Source organism: Mus musculus, chromosome 10, assembly GCF_000001635.26.
Source record: "Mus musculus strain C57BL/6J chromosome 10, GRCm38.p6 C57BL/6J".
Taxonomy (NCBI): domain Eukaryota; kingdom Metazoa; phylum Chordata; class Mammalia; order Rodentia; family Muridae; genus Mus; species Mus musculus.
Genome location: NC_000076.6, coordinates 24,537,534 through 24,552,277, shown reverse-complemented (window position 1 = coordinate 24,552,277; position 14,744 = coordinate 24,537,534). Strand labels below are relative to the sequence as shown.

The window sequence follows — 14,744 nt, the reverse complement described above, 5'->3', positions numbered from 1 at the left end:
TGCCAGGAGCTACACCATAGACGGCAGAGAGAAAGCTTGCTGGTTTTTTGTTGTTGTTTGTTGTTGTTGTTGTTGTTGGATTAGTATTTGTGAAACCAGATGGACTGAATTTTCTGGATGCTTCATATTTGGAGGGGGTCTAACCTGGCATGGCCATTGTGGACTGCTGTCACTCACATTAAAGGGATATCCTATGGCAGGGAGCAAGCGAAGCACATACACGAGTTATTTTGAGCTGTGTCCACTACTGTATTTCTACACTCCTTGGAGCTGTTATGGATGGTTGTGAGCGACCATGTCAGTGCTCAGAATCAAACTTATGTCCTCTATAAGAACAACACATGCTTTAAACCACTGAGCATCTGTCTAGCTCATGTTCTTTTTCAAACATGCATTTTAGTAAAAATATAGTCATATCATTCCCCCACTTCCCTTTTCTTCCTTCAATCTCCCATATCCCCCACCCCTCAAACTAATGGCCTCTTTTTTGATTATTTTGTTAACACACACACACACACACACTATACAGAGTTCATTTTTCTTCCATTTTTATTGTTTACGTGTGTATGATTTCAGGGTTGACCATTTTGCATTGGATAAACAATTAGGATGCTTATATTTGGGGGAGGTGAATTATTTCTTTTTAAGTGGTGAATACTTGTCTTTATTTTGTTTGTTTATTTTGTTTTGTTTGTTTTTGTCTAGGGCAGTGATTCTCAATCTTCCTAATGCTATGACCCTTTAATACAGTTCCTTATGTTATTATGACCCCTAACCATAAAGTAATTTCTTTGCTATTTCATAACTATAATTTTGCTACTGTTACCAATCACAATGTAATCACACACAAAAAAAATCACATTGTAATCACACACACACAAAATGTAATCACAAAGTAATCTGGTATCTAGTGTATCTGATATGGGACCATCAAAGAGGTCATGAGCCACAGGTTGAGAACCACTGGTCTAAGGGTTGGATCCCTGAAAATTTCCCATCTCCATGTTAGGATGTCTACTGATATTGTCATTCCTCAGGCTTGTCGGAGGCAGTCGTTTGTAGGTGACAAGGTCTCACAGCAGACTGCCTAGTCTTCTGGCTCTTATGATCTGATTCTCTTCTATAATGCTCTCTGAAACTTAGGGGCCAGAGTTGTGTTATAGATGTATCCATTTGGGGCTGGGCTCCTCACAATGCATTGATTCTTTCACTGTAGCTAGTTGTGATATTCTGTAATGGTCTCCATCTGCTGTAATGAGAGGCTTCTTTTTGATGAGGGATGAGAGAGATGCTTAGGTCTAAAGATAAGTTTTATAATGCAGTTAGAAATTATGCTGGTCTAGTAAACTTGTAGTAGTAGATTCTCTTCTAAAATACCAAACCTCACTATTTCTGGGTAGTTGGCTAGGTTTCTAGTGGCAGGCATGATTTCTCTCCTGTTGAGTGGACCTTACAGAGCTGTTGGTCACTAACAACATCTGAGTGCCACTAATTCACCTTTATGGATAATGCTATGCCCGTGTTCTGATTAATTTTCTTGTCCAGGATGAGACATGGCCTGATGAAGATGTTCACCAAATGTTTGCTAAACAGATGAATCTGCACAGGGAACACTGAGATTTTCGTTCTCTTGTAGATCTTTGGAGAAGTATCATCTTTATGAACCTGTGACTAGCCCGTGTGTGGTGATGCACTTGTAATCCCAGTACAGGGGAGTTAGAAGCAGCTGGAACTCAGGAGATTAAGAAAACAGTGAGCAGCATAGCCTACCTGGCAAGTTCCAACCAAATGAGAAGCTCTGTTTTAAAATTAAAGATGCAAAGATGCACCTGAGAAACAACACTCAAATTGTCCTATGTCTCTCTCTCTCTCTCTCTCTCACTCTCTCTCTCTCTCTTTCTCTCTGTCTCACACACACACACACACACACACACACACACACACACACACACACACACACACACAAATGTTAGCACATATGTATGCAAGCAACACATGCACATGTCTAACCACACTTGCACTCACATGAACATGCACACATATACATATATACACGCACAGACAAGAAAATTATGATCGAATCATTTTATTAGGAAACTTACTCCAAATAAAATCTTGTAAGATACTCTACAGCAGTGATTTCTCAACCTTCTTGATGCTGTGACCCTTTAATAGAGTTCCGCATGTTGTGGTAAGGTCAACCACAAAGTATAAAATTATTTTCATTGTGACTTCATAACTATTATTTTGCTAGTTATAAACTGTAATATAAATATCTGTGTTTTCTGAATGTCTTAGGTGACCCCTGTGAAGGGGTCATTAAACCCTCAAAGGGGTTGCGACCCACAGGTCTAGACATTTAGGTATTTAGATATTTATGAATGATGAAGTGGGAATGGGAAAAGTTTTGGATTGTAATCTAAAAGCATTTCCAGTTTGTGTCTGTGCAGATGGCATACAAATGCATCCATGATACAGGTAGAGAGGCCAGTGAACACATCTGAATCCGAATGTGGAACACCAGCTGTCTCAGCCCTTCCCACCACCTTCTGTGTGAGCACGTGGACAAAACATTTAGAGATTGAAGGTGTCACTAATTTTCTGTAGTAATTGAATTCCCAAGTTAAGGAATAGCACAACGAACGGAGCCTGTCTGGTCCTCATGGACTGTTTTACCTCTCATATTCCAGGTTGGTATGCTGAGTTGCTGGTGACTAAGCAAAGCCTGACACAGCTTCACAAGAGGTCCCTCAAACTCTGACCACCATGGAGACTTGGCAATCCATTCAGACTACTTTGAGAAGCAGTTCAAAACTGATTTGTATTCTACGATTCTCTTTCCTACCTTGTATTTCTTTCTGTAAAAGAGTTGAGGCTGATCTAATTTTAGGATTTGGCCATTTGAGTTGAACTTGGTGGTTTTAGTTTTATTGCTGTTTTTCTTCTTTTAGGTTGAGAGCGAGAGTGAGTGAGAACAAGCGAGAGAGAGCGAGAGAGTGAGAGAGTGAGAGAGCAAGAGAGAGAGAGAGAGAGAGAGAGAGAGAGAGAGAGAGAGAGAGAGAGAGAGAGGAGTCCTGGCTCCCATGACTATTAAAGAGACCCTGTGCTAGGCCGATACTTTGCACTTCCTGGTAATTGTGTGGGTTTGATTCCCCTAAGCCCTTCTAACCTTGGTGACTTCTCATGGCCCGTAAGTGAATGACACCATTCAAACACATGAACATTAACCTGCTTGAATATTAGTTTCCACTTTGTGTGTGGCGCTTTTCCACTGTAAGAATTTATTTTTCCTGACATAAGTCTCCATCCTGTCCTTTGTACATCTTAGCGAGCCCTGCTTTCCTCGGCTGAGGAAGATTGACAGCGACGTCTTCACTCTTAAGTTACTACAAACTGGAGGGAAAATGTTTGACCTTGAGTTCATTCTGTCAGAATACACTGATCCTCAGCTCCTATCAGACTCTCTAAAGCTTCTTGTGAATTCCTACTAGAGTAGGTATATTTATTAGCTTTGTGTGTGTCTGTGTATTTGTACCTATGTGTGTGTGCCTGTGTTTGTGTGTATGTCTGTGTCTGTGTTTGCCTGTGTTTTTTTATCTCTGTGTGTCTGTGTTTGTAGATATGTGTGTGTATGTCTATGTGTCAGGCTAATGTGATTATCACTACACTATGGAAATGTATGTCTATGTGTATGTCTGTATGTGCCTGTATGTGTGCATATTTTTGAGTCTGTACATATGCCTGTGTGTGTGTATGCACAGGTGCATACATGCTGAGCTCAGAGCACACCTCTTAGGAGACAGTCTGTCCCACTACTTTGTGGGATCTAGAGACTGAACTTAGATGGCCAGGCCTGGGCATAAGAACCTGTAGTTACTGAGTTACTTCTCAGCTTGGCATTTTAGGTTTGAAAACTAGGATTGGGAACAAAAAGGAGTCATGATGAGCTTTTAAAATGTTCCTTCAAGTTCTAGAAATTGAGTTTGTCAGCAGGTAAGCAAGGCTACTAAAAAGTGAACACGCAAACTGACTTTTGTTCAAAGTTTGCTCTGGAAGTTCAGGAGCCGCCTCTGAACTTTTCCCCCCACCTCGACTCCTAACACGTCTTTTTTTGTATTTGCAAGTCTGGCCAGGATTGGAAGCAGAGGTGAGAAAGGATTATAAGAGTGATGTTTTTGCAATACTTTGAGCCAGGGGTAAGCAAGCAAGAAATTCTAAAATGTCTTGAGAAATTTTGTCCTCAAAAAACATCCTAGCTTGTACTTAAAGGTAAGAGTTAGACAGGTGAATCTTCATATGAAAAAGGAGACTTAGATGAACAGAAAGAAGAACTGTAGTTCTACTGACATGGTCATCTTTGTAGAGCTATAGCACTCTTTCTTCTCTCCTCTAATGGTCACACTGGATCGGTGGTTACTTTTATTTTACAAGTGAGAAAACTGAAACATGATGATCAACAGTGAGGTTTGGTTTTTTTGTTTGTTTGTTTTTTGTTTTTACCTGATAGGTACTCATACACACTTTTAAGTTTCTTGATTTAATTTTAAATGAAGATTATTCTGAAACAATGGAGTTTAACCCTTCTTAGTTCCCAGCATCATCCAGGCCTGCAGGTGCAGGTCTTTCCTTTAAAGACAAAGAGAAGATGTTAAATTTCTAGCTATGCATGCTGCTGTGTTCACTCTATACACTTTCTTGGAAATACTCATTAACCAACCCTCTGCTTTCATGCTTTATAATAAACGATGACTTGGCATTAGTTAGAAAAGATAGAAGAAACCAGAATACTCCAGATTCCTAGAAAATTGGTGAGCTTATTATTAAAAGAAGGAGAGTTTCAATTCCAAAATTTCTAGAGTGTTCTGAATAGCTATAGTTAAGGAAACTGAAATCAACAAAGATGAAGAGCTTACCACCCAGACAGTTTAGCTAGTGGGACTCGTTAGCATGATGCCTGGTTTGTAAGAGCTCCCACACTTTAAGGTATTGACATTTCAGAGATGTTAAGAAGTTCCAGGTGGTAATATTATGTTATCTGTCTGGTGGTCCTTTCTGAGTATTTCAGCCCTTATATGTGTTGGAATATGGCCCGTGGTGGACACTGTGAAAGAGGCACCAGGAAAAAAGGCAGGGGGCCTTTTACCTCAGGTGCATTTTGTTCCCCGAATTGTTCTGGGACATGATTTTGTGCCTCCTGTGATAAACATTTATGTTCAATTTGTAAGACAAGTTTATTTTTGTTGCATGCCAGATCGTATCTGTAGGACCCAATTTGGTCAGTGTACCCTAAATCTGGATATGGTCTTCTGCCTTGCTTTCGTACTTTTTCAGATATCATCTATAATACGTGCCAGACAATTGGGTTTCGATTGCTCTGTCCTGAGAAAGTTCTGGGAAAGGGCTGGTTCCTGGCATTTCTTTACATGTTTTTCTGAACTCAAACAACCTTCCTTGGATCATTGCTTTCTTTGTTGCGTTTGTGTATAAAGGTACTCTGAAACTGAAGTAAGGCTATCTGCAGTGCCAGACCATAGTCCGTTCCATTCTTTCAGGTCCTCAGACAAGGTCTGCACAGGCTGGCTGAAAAGTTGACAGTTGTACATATGCCATGAAACCTACTTAACTCAAGTATTTGGGATAGAAGAATGTAACTTGGTGGTAGAATATCTGCTTAGCCTGTTTGGGTTTTGTTCCAGTACCACAGCTTAAGACAAAATGTAGCACATCTCTACAAAACCCACACAAAGAAGGGCAATGTGATAAATGTGAATATACCTTAGAGGTTATGGATAATTGTTGCTATACTCAGTGAGATGAAGCTCAATATAGAATGTGTGATATAAAATTAGAGAGTAAATCACACCCATGTGTACTGGCTGGTTTTGCGTCAACTTGACACAAGCTGGAGTTATCACAGAGAAAGGAGCTTCAGTTGAGGAAATGCCTCCATGAGATCCAACTGTAAGGCATTTTCTCAATTAGTGATCAAGGGGGAAGGGCCCCTTGTGGGTGGTGCCATCCCTGGGCTGGGAGTCCTGGGTTCTATAAGAGAGCAAGCTGAGCAAGCCAAGGGAAGCAAGCGGGTATGTAACATCCCTCCATGGCCTCTGCATCAGCTCCTGCTTTCTGACCTGTTTGAGTTCCAGTCCTGACTTCCTTGGTGATGAACAGCAGTATGGAAGTGTAAGCTGAATAAACCCTTTCCTCCCCAACTTGCTTCTTGATCATGACGTTTGTGCAGGAATAGAAACTCTAAGACACCATGTAACTCAAGTTCAAGCTATATTAGTTATATTCTTTCGAGCTATAAAGTTATATTCTTTATTGACACTCAGTACCAGATACAAATTGTTAAATTCAATACTTAAATCCTAACAAAGAGGGGCCCATTCCATAAGGTATTCCTTCTCCTGGTCTACATTCAAAGATTTCATCGAGGTAGAGTGTGGTGGTTTCAATACGAATGGCCCCTATAGACTCATGTGTATGCAAGGTTGGCCCATGGGAAGTGGTGCTATTAGATGGCGACTTGTTGGAGGAAGTGTGTCACTGTGTGCTGGGCTCTGAGGTCTTTATGGTCAAGCTTCTTCCAGTGTGGAATTTCCAGACCCTCCTCCTGGCTGCCTTTGAAGACCTTCTCCCTTCTGCTGCCTGGAAATCAAGATGTAGAACTTTTAGCTCTTCTAGCACCATGACTACCTGATTGCTGCCATGCTTCCCACTATGATGATAATGAACTGAACCTCTGAAACTAACGCTGTTAGCTAACACCAATGAAGTGTTTTCCTTTCTGAGTAGCTTTGGTCACGATGTCTCTTCACAGCAATGAAACCAAAACTAAGAAATAGAATTTACATGCTAACTTCCTAACTTAACTGGGTTATGAAATGCCCATCAATTTTGGGGTGTCTGTGATGGATTTTCATTTGTTTACAGTAGGCTCAATAAAGTAGACTGGAGAAGGCATCAACTATTCTCTTCCGGGCCTGAATGAAAAAAAGATAAAGGATGTGAGAATTTGTCCCTCTGGCTTCCTATCTTCGGTTTGTTGTATATCACACCATCTCCAGTCCTGGTACTGGAACCTACTTAACTCTGCGGAATCTTTAGCTTGTAGATACTAGACTGGGATTTTTCATCTTTGGTGATCATATGAGCCAAACACACATGCACACAAACAGGCATGCACAAACATACAAGGACACACACAACTTCTATGAAGACATTCATTGCTGTATTTTAGCTCAGGGCAAGGAAGTACTCAGTCCTGGAAATAGCTGTGGAAGCTGTGTTGGGTTAGCAGGAGAGGTAAGAGAGGCCCCAGTTCCTGTCAATAAAGATGACTTTGCAGACATTGTATGGGGTTTCCAGCATAGGAGACAGTTTAGTTTTTCTTGAGATCTCTTAGGAATCACAACTGAATGATGTCAGCTTCAAGAAAGCGTTCCAGCATATATCTAGAGCAAACTTCAAAAATTGCTTGCTTTTATGCCTTTACTTAGAAGAAGAACAAAAGCCCTCAGAGAATGAAAACAGCTCACAGAAGGTCTAATGGTATTTTTCTCCTTGAAATTTCAGTGACAGTAGACTGCCATCTTGTTTTAATTTAGAACATAATAAAATATAATTATCTGTTTATAGGAAATGTAGTCACCTTTTTGAAGGCTGTCTTTTGTTTCATGTTTATTAACATGTATTTGACATACGTGATTCACAGAGGTTTTATGTTGTTACACAAACAATTGGATTGAGTGTAAGCTTAGGTGGCCTTTCTTCCTATTCCTGTGCATGAACAGCAATGGGAGGGTAAGCTCCTGGCCTTTGTAACTTCAGTAACTTCTAATAACTTGAGATGGGAAGTTCAACGTGGGGTTGAAGATAAGAAATACTAAAGAATTCGATGGATCTGCATATATGGCTCAACACTTAAGAGTGCTTGCTCATTGGGTTTGGTGGTAGCACCTTTACCTGCTGAGCCATCTTGCCAGGCCTCATTTAATGAAATCTTTAAGAAGCTCTTTTATTGAGTCCTTGAAACATTTTTCAGAAAGTATTTTCAGAACATTCCTCAGATAGTGTTTATAGTGGCATTATTCATGTATCAGAAGAATTGTATTTATTTTTATTTTCTGGTTAATCTTAAGTTTTGGGTGAAGGTAAAATTTACTTGGATATGGTAGTGCGTACCTGTTGTTCCATACACTCAAGAAATTGAGTTTTTAAACCCATGTGTTCAAGACCAGTCTGGTAAAAAACAAGGCTTAATCTCATCAATTCCTTCACAAGGATTTCCTCTTCGAACCTTGAATATTATGTGTAGAAGTTTTGAAATAATGAAACACTACCACTTATGAATTCTCACAGTGTTCCCAGTGCTGTGCTGAGTCCTCCACATTTACTATCCAGTTCAGTTCTTACAGCAACCCCATGAAATATTTTGTGGTTCTGCCCATTTCACAGATGAGGGCAGAGGCTTAAAACTTTGACATGACATGTAGACAGCCTACCTACTGTAGTGTAGGACACAAGCCTCTGCTTTATGATGCCATTGTAGCTGTAAAGGAACCAGAGGCTGGAATTCAACTCAGTAATCTGAGAAAACCTGGGTCAGAGTTCTTCATCAGCCATAACCCAGTCTAGGCCATCAGTCTAGGCCATCAGTCTAAGCCGTCATTCTAAGCCATCAGTCTAAGCCATCATTCTAGGCTGTCAGTTTAGGCTATCAGTGTAGGTTATACATCATCAGAACCTAGCCCAGTGGTATTCCTACCATATGTACTTATTTCTAGATATCAGTCCTATAAGCTCAGCTTTGGTCCAAGAAACCTCCAGGTTGGAGTATAATTCAACAACTGTAGACACATCTAGAAATGTGTTCCAATGTTTGGAACTACAGAGCCAAGTGATACTTGCACAATTGTAAGAAATGTCTATAGCTCAAAGCCAGGGGAAGTCTCACAAGAGCATCTCATCTTGCCTTCATTAGCTCATTTCTTTGGATTTTAGTCTCTGCCATTCATTTCCCATCTCATATACATGGTCTTCTTTACCAAGTCCTCTTTTCCTTTCCTTTGTTGATGTTGTTTTGGGGTCAGGGTCTCATAGAGTCCAGGCTGGCCCCATGCTGCTCTAGCTGAGGGCGACTGTGAACTACTGACCCCTTGCTGTAGACTCCTGGTTTCTGGGATTACAGCTATGCTCCACCACACTCAGCCAAACCATGTTTCTTGATTGAAATAGAGACATATATTGAAATATGAAAAACATTGTTTGAATTATGAGTTAATTTCAGGGGTAGCAGTATGTGCCTAATATTTTCCCTTTCTACTACCCACAGGATTTTAATCTCTGCTTTGGATATATTGGGTATGCCAAAGTATGTATAAATGGTTTTATTTTTATAGCTTTCAGAGGAAATATATCCTGATGATGGTGATATCCAGAGAACTCTTAGAAGATCATTTTGATTGGAGAAAAGCTCTGAAATATTTATTAGATTTATTACCACTTGGAATAAAAATGGAAAATACAGCTTAGCTTTGCTTTGAAGAAGAAAAGTTATTTTTCAATAAATAACTGCATTCCAGGTCATTTTGATTTCTATTTGTGAGTCCATTCCTTAGCTCTGGGAAGATTTCATTTACCTCTTATGATGCTGTGGTAGCTACTGGGTAAAAGAGACCAAGGGCAACTCTTCTTATTGTGTTTATTTTGTGTATATTTATGTCACATACTTGGGTGGGGCTACATCTCAGTTAGGATTCTTTACCAGTTACCCATGGGGACACAGTTTTTGGCTGTATTTCATATAAGATGCATAAGAGTGATTACTGCAAAAAAAAAGTGCCAGTGGACTCAAATAATACAGCTGTGTTTCTAGTTTATGTCAGCTCACAATGAGGTGTTCTGATATGTTAGCAATTTGGTACATCAGGAACCACAACTTTTTACATCTTATCCACAACCAGCCAGAAAGTAAAGGAAAAGAGAAACCCTTACTAAAGTTTAAACGGTAGAATAGGAAGTCCAGGAGGAGTCCTGTCATAGAGCCACATCCAAGTACGGGAGTGGGGGTGGGGTGGGGGTGGGTAATGGCCTCCAGCTGTTTGCTCAGTACCAACAGGCAGATGTTCTACTATGGATACAGCAATGCCACCATGAGATAGTCTGAAGAATAAGATTTCACCTGCAATATTTTCTAGAAAGAATATATTTTTTCAGTGCTACCCAAACGGGAGATCATGACCTCAGAGAGGCAAAGACTAAGATAAGACAGTGAAATCGTACTGATTATAGCAACCAGCACCTGTTTCCCACTGACCTATTTAGTAAATGCCAACTATTTCAAGTAGTCAGAATCTGGACCCATTTCAAACATAAGGACTTTTCGATGGACTCAAAATGAAGTGGGGGGGTGGGGGTGGGGGGAAGGGCAGAGAGGACTAAAGGAAGATTCCAGGAAGAGTTGTCCTGGGCCAGTGAATAGATGAAACCAACATTTATTGCAGTGGAAAAGAATACAGAAGAACAGTTTGGGGTAGTTCATGAAGTTAAAGCTGTGACACTTTGGGTGTCTTTCTTAGAAGGGTCATATAAATAAGCCCGAGAGTCTAGGAAACAGGTCAGAATAGAAATCTGAGAGAGCTAATCAAAGAGGAAGCACTGAAAAATCTAAGCATGGATGAGATAATCAGAGAGAGAGTCAACTCAGATAACGAGAGATCGTGGACTGAGTCCCAGGGAAATACTAGTTGAGGGATGTGATGGAACCAGAAAGGGAAACTTAGAAGAAACTGAAAACATGGGAAGAGAAAGGCAGAAGGAACTCCATCTTATAGCTACATTGAGTTAGAAAACACCTTGCAAGGATGATTCATTGTGCTGGCAGCTAACGGATTCATTCAGTGGGGGGATTAAGGGATGGCTCTAGATTTACCTATGTGGAGTCATGATACTCTGTCTTAGAGTTTCTTTGGCATATTAGGGGGGGCCTCTGACATGAGATGGAAAGAGAACAGGGAGAGAGCTAGAATCAGTGAAACTCTTCTAAAAGGTGGACAGTAGGTTTGTTTTGTTTTTGAACTCTAGTGTGCAGGATGGCATGAAACCAGAGTGTAAGAAAGAGAGGAGAACATGTAGTGGGAGCAGGGCCACTTATTTGGGAAAATCAGATTAACAATGACACAAACTTCCGCATGGTACATGGCAAAGCTAAATGAATGGTCTTTCCAGTGCATTTTGGGCTTAAAATATGAGCCAACGCAGGGGTGGGACTCGGATAAAAAACAACCTCTAGGGAGAGCTGGAACTAGAGACTTGCACATTATGTCTTCCAGACGGAAACAGGAAGCCCGATTTTAATAGCTTTGACTTACAAAATTAATATCCCTCCAAAGACAATTCACCTGTTGCCAAAGCTGGTGCCAGGCTACAGATGCTCACAGTGAAGTCCTTTGCTTGTTTTATGTTTCCATATTTCTTTTCTTCTCCTTCTTGCTAGAGGCTTCTGACCTTTTAGGCTTGACTGCTAAAGGGAAGTCGATCTCCTGTATAAGACATTTACCAAAGGCAAAAATAGAAAGAGAAGAAGAAGAGGAGAGACATTTTGGGTTGGAATACATTTCTCTTGGCCACAGAATCCCCCAAATCCCTTTGTGTACACATAAATACTGTTTACATCTTATAGTTTAGACCACATAATTTTGAAATCAAGCTCTTCAAAGCATTCTCTTCTGGTTAGGCAAGATTGAAAACCAGTTCTGTCAGAAGTCCATATATAGCCATTAAGTAAAAAAGAAGTATCCAGCGATGTCCAGCTTACTCTATCATATGCTCAGATGTCGGTACTCAGCAAGGGCTGTTGCCATGGTTTTCTTACTTGCTTTATAAAGTTTTTATTTTCAGATTCTACAGATTAAGCTTCCATTTAGTATTACCAAAAGGCAAGAAGTAGAGACATCATTTGCTCATAAAAGGAATACTAAAACATTTAGTACTGTACACTCTGTTATCTAGATGGCATTGGCTGATAGTAGGGCAAAATAATTTAAAGAACACCTTTGCATCTTTAACAGTTGGATAAAAATGTAAATGGTTGAGGATGGTTCAGATGTAAGTGGGTTCCAGGAATTCAAACTCCACTCTTCACACATGTACCACAAAACAGGTTAGCTACTTAGCTAGCTTTCCAGCCTGACGCTGCTCTTTTTTAGTTATTTGGTAATTTGCTAGTTAAAAAAAAAAATGAACACACTCTCATCATGAATTGCGAGGTAGCCATCATCTTGGTTCAGTGTGACTCCAGCCCCTAAACATGTTTAATGGGTCAGTGTGAATGCCTGATCAGAGTTATGTCATTGTCAGGAGTTTGGGGGTTTAAATTAGAGGTAATTGTAGGTATGGAGTATCTACCGTTCAGATGTAATTTGACACTCATGCTCTCCACACATGCTCTCCACTGTAGTAAAGGTAGTCTGCATATATTCTGGATGTGACAAGTGGTTGGCAGACAGTCTTCTGCTATGCAGGGTGTCTCTTCACTCTCTCATCTGTCCCTTTGCTGTGCAGTAGCTTCCTGATTTGGATTTGTTATCATAGGCATTTGTCACTTTTTGTGTCGGTTTCCTGTGGGTTGTTTTGGGTGTGACACAGAAAATCAGTTCCAAGAGGGACGTCTTGAAGTGCTTTTCCTGTTCTCTTCTAGTGGTTCTGGATCTTAAATCCAGTCTTTCACCTGCCTTGGCTTTGTATACATGCTGAGAAAGAAGAGTGACTTTATAAACTTTATCAAACAAGTATCAACAATTTAACAACTTTATCAAACCACCCACAGCAATAGCAGTTGCTGAGCCCTGACATCTGAGAGTGTGATAACTGGACATCATTGGGTATCTAATTTTTTTCTAGTCTTTTGCATGTGGAAGTCCAATTTCCCCAGCATTCATGCAGAGGCATCTTTCTACAATGTATGATTTTGATAGTTTTTCTGAGCGTCACTTGTCATTTGTCCTAGTTTGCTTTCTATTTCTGTGATAATCATAATGGTCAAAAGCAACAAGGGGGAAAAAGAATTTTATTTGGCTTATCCATCCAAATCACAGGCTCTCATTGAGGGAAGCCATGGCAGAAACTCCAGCAGGGCAGGAACTGTAGCAGAGACCATGGAAGGATGCTGCTTACTGACTTGCTCTTCATGGCTTGCTCACTTTGCTTTCTTACACAGCCTAAGGACATGCTGTCCAAGGATGGAACCACTCGCAGTGAACTGGACCTACTCACATCACTAATCAAGAAAATGTTTCCAACCTGTTTACAAATAATCTAATAGATGTATTTTCTCCACTGAAGGTCCCTTTGCTCAGATGACTCTAGCATGCACCAATCTGACAAAATATTAACCAGCACTGTCACCAAAGTACAGATTTGTTCCTGGTATCTCAAGTCTGTTCCACCAGTCAGTGTGTCTGCTGTTAGCCTAATAGCATTCTACTTGGGTTTCTGTGGCTCTACAATACATCTCGAAATCAGGGTCACGACGCCTTTGACTTTGTTCTTCTTACTCAAAGAACAAAGAAGAACAGCTTTGGCTGTTCAGAGCCTTATATGACTCCTTATCTGAACATTACAGGGATGCTGTTTGGATGAGAATAATATTGCTTTCATTATTCCCCTTTCAGCAAATGCACTATGCATACATAGACAATTACTGAAATTTCCGTGTTGATTTTGTTATTGTTCTATTATTTAACTTTTCTATTTAAAATTTAAAGCTACTGTAAAATCATCATTCGCAAAGACAGTAGAATTTTACATTAAGGAAGTAAATATTTGCCTGTCTTCTTACAATCTGAGGATGGCTGTTCTTAATATATTTGCTCCTTGTGGTAATTGTTACTATAGTATGGTTGAACAGCTTTTACTTATTCATTTAACATGTGTCTTTTCACATCTGTGAAAATCCAGTTGTCAGTTTTTACTCATCTACTTTTGTCTTTATGTCAAATGATTTTCTTATTGATTTGGCACAGAGGATACATTCATATTTTGAATTCTAATATTTTATATGCAAAGCAAGTGGCTGAGAATGATCCCTTCCTCCAGTCTCTTTTGTCACCGTATAGTTTTTTTTCCACTATAGAAACTTTATGGCTGATATAACTAGAATGACTAGTCTTCCTTTATTGCTTTTTAACATATGCCTCATGATAGGAGGTTTCTTCACCCCAAGGTTATATGTAGATTTTCCTTCTGTGATTTTATTCTCTTTAAGTTTCATAAAATTTCTGACTTGTAAGTTTTTTGTATGAAAATGTTAAGGCTACTCTAATAATTTATTTTGTTTCTATCTATCTATCTATCTATCTATCTATCTATCTATCTATCTATCTATCTATCATCTATCTATCTATCTATCTATCTATCTATCTATCTATCTATCTATCTCATAATCAGAATTCCCCCATTTTTATACTAAATAAACAAAGTCTTCCCTACATGTTGCTCCCATTTGTAATCCATCCTGTGACTTTTATATGGCCATATATGGCTCTACTTACACTCTATTTTCCAAACTACTTCTGTCTGTGGTGATGCACTATTTTCATTTCTAAGGATGTAAAGTCCATTTTCTTTTAAAATTATTGTCTAGATTTAAAATGTATTTTAACACCTTTAAATTTTAAATGTATTTTTTTATCTTTTATAGATTTTAGAATAAGCTTAACAGATATCACCTATCCTGTTGG

General features: G+C 39.5%; 1 long non-coding RNA gene across 1 annotated transcript in view; it reads left to right on the top strand.

The window, feature by feature from the left end:
• Positions 1 to 14,744, top strand: part of Gm15270 (predicted gene 15270) — a 264,116-nt gene that overhangs the window by 43,526 nt on the left and 205,846 nt on the right. The window lies entirely within an intron of this gene.